Genomic DNA, 9945 nt, shown 5'->3' with positions numbered 1-9945 from the left:
GTCATGGTGTGTCATGTAGAATTTTGAATATGGACACGATAGAAGTGAAATTAGGTTGACTAGGTTAGACTGGGCCTCACGGAGGAGTACCTAAATCAGAAACTGTTCTTAGTATACAGGATTGATCAGGCTTGAGGAACTTTTGAAAAACTAGTGTTTGAAAAACTAAATGAGCACCAGAACTATCAGTTTGTTGATTTATGATGAGAAATGAAGGTCATCTGGATCAAAATTCTGGCATTAACATAACCAAGGAAAGTCTTATAAAAGAGCTTAATGCTAAGACAACTCAAAATTAAAAAGTTACCTGGTGCATCCCTGCCCACTATGGGGTGGGAATGTGGTGTGGGGGTGCGCTTCTGGGGAAATGCTATCAGGTGTGCTCCAAAACCCCTCCCGGCCCTCCAGCCTGTCTTCCCTTGCTTCCATCCTGCTGAGCCCCTCTCCAGACTTTGTGATCCAGATTTAGCCACTTGACTCTGCCCAGCTGCTCCCTTCCCTGAGAGACCTAGGGTCCTCCATGGCCTCACCCACCTCCACCAACCCAGCACATGCCCACTTTGAGAGCTTCCTGTGGGCCCCGCTGTGTGAGAATGTCCTGAACAGCTTCCAAGGGTTATGCTGGGCCCTGGGCCTGGAGCCTGGTGGGGGGCCACTCTAGTAGCACAAGATCAAGGCCCAGTTCAACTACTGGAGCACTAAGTCTTTGTGGGCCAAGCTGGACAAGTGAGCAGGCCAGCCTTTCTACCAGCAGGACTGGGCCTCCACCAGAGTGAAGTGCCTTGTGGTTGACACTGGACCTGTGGTCTGTGGGCTGCTGTGCAGCTGGCCACTGCTGGTAGCCTGTGCGCCCCTAGTGGAAAATTAAACCAAGTTCTCTCACTACAATGTGCACCACCTCTGGCCCTTCATCATCCATGACCTTTGGGCACTTGGTGCCAAGAAGTTCTATAGGCACTTGTACATAGGCACCCTGGACTACATCAGCATCCCACACCTTTAGCTGCTTTTGTTGAAAGTGGCATTAGTGCTGGGGTGGAAATTCAATGGGGTGTCACTTCACTGGCCTCCATCTCTTCCCAAAAGAGGAGTGACTGGTGTGCCCAGCTCCAGCCCAATTCCCTTGCCCAACTGGCCAACTATGAATTTGATGTCCTCATCTCTGCTGCTCAAGGCAAATTTGTCCCTGAAGGCTTTGTAGTATGAGAAATGCACAGCAAACTGGCTATTGGCATCATAGTCAGCTGTGGGAATGGTGCACCATGGAAGAGACACAGGTGCCCAAGATCAGCAGTGTGGCCAGGATCTATAACCAGAGCTTCTTCCAAAGCCTGCTCAAAGTCACAGGCATTGTCCTGGAAAACTTTGTATACTGCAAGGACATTGCACACTACTTTGTGATGACAGCCAAGAAACAGTGTCTGATGCATCCGGGGGTACTGCATTAGCACTGGCCAGAAACTGACCAGCTGTTGGGCAGTGCCAATGTGGAGCCCAAGGCTCTACAGGGCTTTGCCTGTGCAGTTGCTGACATCACCACCCATGGCAAGCTTGGGAGGCTGGAGTTTGCCCAAGACACCCGTGGATGGCTTGACATCTCTGCTTTTGACTTCACAAGCATGATGTGGGCAGATAGCTCTGCTTGTGCACAGGAGAAGCATGGCATCTGCCTGCTGCTGGGGCTGGTGGGGAAATGCCTGTTGGAGCCCTTTTGAACCCTGGGTACTGGAGTGGCCTGCGGCTTCTTGGCCAGCCTTTGATGCCACCTGGATGGTGAAGTGGTGGGTGGAGGGCATTGGGCCCCTAGAAGTGTTGGCAGAGTGTGAAAGCCTGTACCAGCTCCTGTCACAGATATCCCCAGAAAACATGCACCACAACGTGGCTCATTATGGGCTCCACCCAGCCACCCCCTACCCCAACCTGAACTTCCAGGCTATGTCCCCCAGTCAGATATGAGTTCTGCATGACATGATTGCCAAGGAACCCGTGTGGAGGAAGAGTAACAAGACTGATTCAGGAAAGGCTGACATTAGGTTGATGAACACACAGGAAGAACTGCTACGCTGGTGCCAGGAGCAGGCGCCAGGTACCCTCATGTCTATGTCACCAACCTTTCTTCCTCCTGAGCTAATTGACTGGCTCTGGTGCTTTGGTGAACCAGCTGAAGCCTGGCCTACTGGAACCCTCAATACTGCAGAGGGTAGGCGCTCTGGAAGAGACTGGTCAGGAACTGAAAATGGCAGAGCATGAACTGAGCATCACACCCATGTTGTCCGCAGAGGCAGTGGTGTCAGGAAGTGACCCACTGGGCCTCGTCACCTACCTCAGCAACTTTCACAGTTCCTTCAAAAGCACACCCTGTCAGCCAAGGCTCTCCAGGTACTCCAGTGTTGTACTATTCCTTGGCAAACTGCAGAGGACACTGCAATGGAGCCAGGCCCAGGAAAATGGAGAATGTAGGTGGCAAGAAGCAACACCAGCAGATAGAGGCTGAGACCCCTGTTTCAGAGTCTGCTTTACCCCTGACCTTCCCATCACAATACCAGGAGGCTGGTGGCAAGGACCTGTGTGCACTTTGTGGGGAAGAGAACACCTGTCTATCCTGGAATACCTGTGTGGCAATGGCTACTTCTACCACCTGAGCTGCTTCTGCTGCCATGTCTGTGAGGCCACATTGTGGCTCAGTGGCTACAGACAGCCCCCAGGAGATGGACATGTCTACTGCCTCCAGCACTTGCCCCAGCCAGGCCACAAAGAAGATGGCAATGACAAAGGCCCTGAGAGTCAGGACCTCTCCACACCAGCTGAAAATAGCATGATATCAGGCCCCTCAACTCCCATGGTCCCCCAGGAGGGGTCCAGTCCTGTCCCAAATCTACCCATAGGCTGATCCACCTCTCTAACCCAGAACACCAGCAGTTGTCTCTCCTTAATCTGACCCTTGACTAGGAAATGGAGTCTCCACTGAAACCCCTCACAGCTACTCTTACTTGGCCCTCCAGGTCCTGGTGGCCAGCTTTGTGAGATGGGCAGTGCCAACCCAGAGCCCTCAAGTTCTTAAGGCCATGAAGAAAGAGAACAAAGGGAAACCTTTTTTTACTGAAGAGGAAGAGGAGGAAGAGGAAGATATGACTTTGGACTTAGATGTGGAACAGACTCTGCTGACCTTCACTCTTCACCAAGAACTCAGGGGCCATGAACAAGCACCCAATGTGGAAGTGGACTCTGCTGCACCAAGATAAGGAGGAGGAGATGAGATTCTGGAAGGCCCAGGCCATCCAGCAGAGACTAAATGAGACTGAGGCTGCCCGAGGGAGCTGGAGGCCAAGAGAATGAAGTTGGATCGGGCTTTGAGGAACCAGAGCAGTTCCCCAGAATTGCTACACTTTGTTCAGAAGCAAAACAGCCTAGTGGATGAGGAGGCTGAGCTTATGACTACAGTCCAGGAGCTCAGACTTGAGGAGAAACATTTGTAGCTGAACCAGGAGGTATGAGGCTATGTGAACTGGGACGAAATCCTAAAGACAGTTGCTGAGGGGCAGGCTAAAGACCAGATCCTGAGGAAGCTGGTGAAGGTGGTGAACCAGTGAGATGCCCTCATCCCCTTCCAGGAGGAGTGCAGGCTCAGTGAGCTGGCATCAGGGTAAGAGGCCCAGGGCTAGAAGAGGATGGGCTGTCTGCCTCTTCCACTACAAGACCACCTCACCCCAGGACAGTGCCATCCTGGTCATCTGGGCTATCTGGGAGAAGGCCTCACTATTTACAATAAAAATATTTCTGCCACACACACACACACACACAAATAAAGTTACTTAGTGAACATGAGTATTAAGTAGGTAAATCAACAAATCAAATGTTAAGCCACCAGGTTATGCTGTTTTGTCTCATTTTTCTCTGTAATATGGATGATATTGATAATGGAGCACAAAGCTGATGACCAAGTCTCCCTCCCTGTTGACATGTTCTGATTGTCTTGCAATTATGGATTTCTTTAGAAAAGTTTTACCTTAAATTGTGTTACCATTGAATCTTACAAGTCTGTGTCTATTATGTCACTTCAAGGTAATTTTTACTGTTACATTTTATGTGGGCGCTAGCAATATGCTTCAATTTAGCATGTATTTGGCATTTCCTAGCCTCTATACCAACAGCACATAAATGACACCCTTCATTGTTAAGGAAGCGCAAGACTCATTACAAGGCACTTCACAAATAACCTGTTTTACTTTGTACATTCTTGTGGTAACTATGGTGATCTGACCTACAAAGCTTGAGAGGCTATCTTTTTCTTCAGATATGAACATTTAACTTATTCTGTTCATCACATTTTTAATGTTCATTATCGTGAAAACATTAATTAAGCTTTATGGGCTATTCAAAAAAAGCATCAAAATTATATCCTTACTCACGAGGAATTTTTTTTTAATTATTTTATTGTTGTTCAATTACAGTTGTCTGCATTTCCCCCCCATCACTCCCAACCCCACCCCAGCCAAACCCACCTCCCTCCCTTGCTTCCACCCTCCCCCTTGGTTTTTTCCATGTGTCCTTTATAGTAGTTCCTGAAAATCCTTCATGAGGAATCTTAATTGTAGTTGGGAAAACTCACAACTTCATTCAGTGCTACTTTGTGCCTGGAACTGCAGTTACAGAAGGAAAAATAGTGAAATAAAATTATAGATATCAGTGTGAGGCGGAACAAAGATTAGAGGATGTCTTGTAGAAAGCAAGGTGAATTGGATCTTGTAGGGCACAGGTGGCAAACACAAGGCCCCTGGGCTGAATCCTGCCCTCCACCTTGCTTTATCCAGCCGGCACCTTGTTTCTACCTGGCAGCAGCACCGAGCTCTCGCTTAACTGTTAAGGAGTAGTTACATTTATACAGTCCTAAAATTACATTCGATCCTTTGAAGGCAACCGCAAGGCTGATGTGGCCCCCGGTGAAAATGAGTTTGACACCCCTGTTGTAGGGTATTTAGAGTAGATAAAGGAGGTAGGAAGAACCTTTTAGACTAGGGTCAGAGTAAGAAGAAAGGCAGAGGGTAAGAATAAACACAGTGAATAAGAAAGAAAGAAAGTAACGCAACTGATGAGGTTGGTGCCAAGAGGCTCAACAAAAGATAAGTATCATGTCAGATCTGTACATTCCCAATCCATTCGAGCCTCACAAAAATTTTGGGAGGTAGGTATTAATATCCTCATTTTACTGAGGAACTAATCACATAAACTTTCTCAGAGCTAGGATGTTCTGCATCAAAACTCCAGGAAAGAAGTACTATTGTTTCTCAAGAAAAGTTAAGCAGATAGCTCTGTCTCACCAGGGAAATGACCCTGATGTGACGGTGAGCAGGGGCCACACACTAGAGATCTACTGGCTTCATATCTTGCTGACATTTCCTGTTTTACCCGCAATCTTTGGACTTTTTTTTCTTTTTTTACTTTGTAACCGTCATATCTAAATAACAGGAAATTTCTCATAAAAATACTGACTGAGTGACCCCACTGGACTGCATTCCAGCCAGGATGGTATCAGAAGACAGGAGCTAATAAACCCCTTTAGGGGAAGCAAGCCCTCTCTAGTTATCATTGGCTGAGTTCAGACATCCCACTCATGTCCAGAGTTTTGCTTAGCTGCTTCAGTATTGCTGCCTCAGCATCCATCACCAGCCTGTAGTGATGCTAAACAGATACTAGCCCTTTCCTACAAGTGCATGCTGTACACGGCATTCACAAGCAAATATAAATTCTTTTTTTATCCTTACCCTAGGACATTTTTCCACTACTTTTAGAGAGAGAGGAAAGGAGAGACAGGGAGAGAGAGAAAAACATTGGCATGAAAGAGGAACTTCGACTGGTTGCCTCCTATACACCCTGGGACAGATGGTCATCTGTTCAAGGACTGGGAATTGAACCCAAAACCTAGATATATGCCCTGACTGGGAATCAAACCCACAACCTTTTGGCCATGGCACAATGCTCCAACCAACCAAGCCACACCATCTACGGAACAAATGTAATATTTTTTTTAATTTAAAAATATTTTTTTGACTTTATAAATTTTTTATTATTTATTCTATTACGGTTGTCCCAATTTCTTTTTTTTCCCTTTTGCCTCCTTCCACCCAGCCCAACCATCTCTCCCACAGTCAATCCCCTCTCTGTTGTCCATATCCATGAGTCGTTTATACATGTTCCTTCCTTCCCCTTCTTTCCACCATTCCCCCCTTCTTCCTCCCCTCCTGCAACTATCAGTCTGTTCCATGTTCCCATGTTCCTAGTTCTATTTTTCTCATTATTTTATTTTGTTAATTAGCTTGTAGTTATAAGTGAGGTCATATGATATTTGTCTTTCACTGACTGGCTTATTTCATTCACTTAGCATAATAGTCTTTAGTTCCATCCATGCTATTGCGAAAGGTAGGACTTCCTTCTTTCTTTCTGCTGTGTAGTATTCCATTGTGTAAATGTTTAAGTTTTTTAATCCACTCATCTACTGATGGCCACTTGGGCTGTTTCCAATACTTAGCTATTGCAAATTGTGTTGCTATGAACACAAGGGCACATAAGTTCTTTTGAATTGGTGTTTCAGGATTCTTAGGGTGTATTTCCAGCAGTGGAATCACTGGGTCATAAGGCAGTTCCATTTTCAGTTTTTTGAGGAAATTCCATACTGTTTTCCACAGTGGCTGCACCAGTCTGTATTCCTACCAACAGTGCAGTAGGGTTCCCTTTTCTCCACATCCTTGCCAGCAAATGTAAATTCTTGATGTGATAGCTGTTGTGGTCAATCTCTTTGTACCCCTTAGATAAAAACCCTGCTCTTTTGGTTTGAATTGACTAGTCTGACCCTAGACCAGGAATTCCAAATTACTCCACCTGTGGACCATAATAAAGGCAGGGGTCCCAAGTCCTGTTGCTTTCTCTGTCTGCATTCTGCCTTGACCTAGCCTTGAGGCCCCGTGTGGTGTGCTGTATATTTCTTCCAGGACCTGTGGGTAATAAACTTCTCTATTTCAGTTTTTCTTATGGGCTGTTGTTGAACTGTGAACTCACCAGCATCCTGTACTCCACTTAACAAATGTTAATTTAACAAAATCATAACAACTCATTTTTGTCAACTGCTGTCCCATTTTACCATTTGAGTTTGCAAGCCCTTTATTAACATATGTCTTTTAGAAAAAATCATGAAAGAAGAAAAAAGAGGTAAATTATATATATGTTTCTCCAAGGACTCTGTCCTCAGAAAGTCCCTTCTGTCTCACAGATCTCCTAATTCTGTGCAGGTTCCTTCAACATTTGTCCTGGATGTAGAAGGAACCAGAATCTTGGACCAATATGGTTCTTTCCCTGCATAATTTATCTTAAAATACCTGTCACTGAAACCAAGATTAGTGATAAACTTGTGTGAAGACAGTGTAAATAAGCATTGATACATCTACAAGGTGGTGCTTAAAACTAGAGCTATACAAACCCTGAACTGTCTACTTTGTTATACTCATAGGCATGCCCATTCAGAGAGGCAAAATATGCCACTACCAAGTCTTAAATATAAAATAACTGGGCCAGAATCAAACTTGGGTTGTGGAAACAGTAAAATTAGTGGTTAGAGGCTGGGAATGTTTATAATTCTACTGGTGTTTTAATGCCATTTTCAGTCTCTAAACATAAGAGTTTGTGATTCTGATTTTGAAATGATATAAAATTGTCCCACTAATCTCGAAATTAACATCAAAAGACATGAGATATTACACTTTATTCCTAAAGCAGCTGGTATAAAATGCAGAAATTACTATTATAAGAATTGTCTAAAACCTTTAGTATTGTTCTAGTAAAAAATGGCATGTATTTTTGTAAGAAGGATCATTAATATTCTCTTAATGATCATAAAGCCTATTTTAGGATCTAATTAAATCTAGTGCTGTGCAAGAAACCCAACAAAGAGAATTGCCTGTATTGGGGGGCAGAAAAAATTCACCTGTGATCTTATCCCATGATCAAAAAACAATGATCACTTTAATAGTAGCATCTGACATTTTTCATATGGACAGGTATTCAAAAAATTATTGTCTAAGAGAGAAATTTATTGACTGACTCAAACACATTTGATATAAATCAATGTCTTTTATAACAAGGAGCTAATTGTCTGCTGCTTCGAGAGTCCTGACAGACAGTAAGGGGCATCTGGCCTGTCCTGACATTGTTCTTGGCTACTCCCCTGCCCCTTGCTGTGACATGACTCTCACTGACTGTAAACCCTTCCCTGTCCCCTGCTGCCTCACTGGAAATGCAGTTCAGCCCCCGGACTTCTCTCCTGTGAGTATGGACAACATCTGTGCAATATTTATGCACAGACATTCCTAAGAGAGTTTCCCTGGATTCTCTCCAGTGCTGGGTATTAACATTTAAAAAATCAGCTTTCTATATGTCCAGCAAAATACAGTATTTCTTTGTTATTTTGATCTAAGATTTCTTTAAATACAAAATAATATGTTTCTTCATATGTTTATTGGCAAATTCAGTTTCTCTTTTGTGAATTGTTTTTTCTCCTTTTTTCTTGGAATGGTTTCTTACTAATTTATATGTCATCTTTAAAGATGAACATTTTCTTACAGACTTGTTCTTTCCTTTTAAATGATTTTTGATGCACATAATACTAATCAAACCTATTATTTTTTCTTTTATTCATTGCATTGATAATCAGAAAGTCTTTTTTCATGCTAAGATTACTTAAATGTATTTATTTATATGGTATTTTCTTTTATTTTTTTAAGCATTAACTTCATTTGCAATTTGTTTTAGTATACTGGCTATGAGGTAGAGGCTTTGTGTTATTGTTTATTCAAATAGGTAACGTTTTAAACACCACTTATTGGAGAATTCATCTTTTGCCATGTTGCTGTGGTGCTTTTTGGTCAAATAATAGCAGAATAAATTTAAGCTCTTTAATATATTCCACTAATCTGTATCTGTACACTGTTTTAATTGCTGTAGCTTTGTTATATGTTGTAATGTTTGCTAGGAAAAATACTTTAATAGTAATTCTCTATTAAAAATTCTCTTTGCTATTATTGCCATTTTATTCCTCAAGAATAACTGGAAATATTTTTCTGGTTCATAGGACTCTCTCTTTTGTATTTTGATTGTCATAAATCTATAAATTCATTTTAGTAAAACCAATATCTTTATAACAAGAATGGAATATCATTCATTAAAATATTTTATATTTATAAAATGTTCCAAAATTAATATAGCTACCATTTATTGAATAATTGCTAAGTGATCTAATGCTTCTAAATGCTGTATATACATTATCTCATGTAATCCTCGTGACATGTAAGTAGTTAAGATGAGAAGGAATTTAATTTATGATTTATGCAATTAAATATTAAAATCAATCTGTTCATGCTACTTTTATTAAGTTTCAATATCTGAGTCAAGATAACTTTATAAAAATGGAGTACATGGCTTCCTACGTTTTGCTTTAATACTATGGAACATTCATAATGCAATGGAATTTTCCAGTAAAACTAAGTGATTGTGAAGTTTTTTAAAATATTACTCTTTGATATTGTATTCAGAACTTTAATTATTTTTCTCTCTATTCAGGTATTTATTTACTTCCTCATAGTTTCCATTTGCGATAATTTGGAGACTTTTCTCCAAAGGAAAATTATATATTTTATAAAAGTGATTAATACATAATATTGTCCAATTTTTATTACATAATGTTATCCAATTTTTATTACATAACATTTGATATTATTTTAATCTCTACTGAATACATGGTTTTATTCCTTGTGTTGTCCTGACCAGAGAATTTATTTATTTAGCCAATAATTTTTAAAAACTAGCTAGTTATATAATCCTATAGTAACATCTATCCTGCCTCAGAACCCTGTAGATATTAATCCACTTTCTTCTCAAATTCAGCATTAAAGAACAAAA

General features: G+C 41.9%; 1 pseudogene; it reads left to right on the top strand.

The window, feature by feature from the left end:
• Positions 1–473: 473 nt before the first annotated feature.
• On the top strand, positions 474–3662 carry LOC112301733 (F-actin-monooxygenase MICAL1 pseudogene; annotated as a pseudogene).
• The last annotated feature ends 6283 nt before the right edge of the window (positions 3663–9945 follow it).

The sequence above is a fragment of the Desmodus rotundus genome, chromosome 6 (genome assembly GCF_022682495.2).
Source record: "Desmodus rotundus isolate HL8 chromosome 6, HLdesRot8A.1, whole genome shotgun sequence".
NCBI classification, from domain to species: Eukaryota; Metazoa; Chordata; class Mammalia; order Chiroptera; family Phyllostomidae; genus Desmodus; species Desmodus rotundus.
The sequence above is the reverse complement of the archived record's forward strand: the minus strand, read 5'-3'. Positions and strand labels throughout refer to the sequence as shown.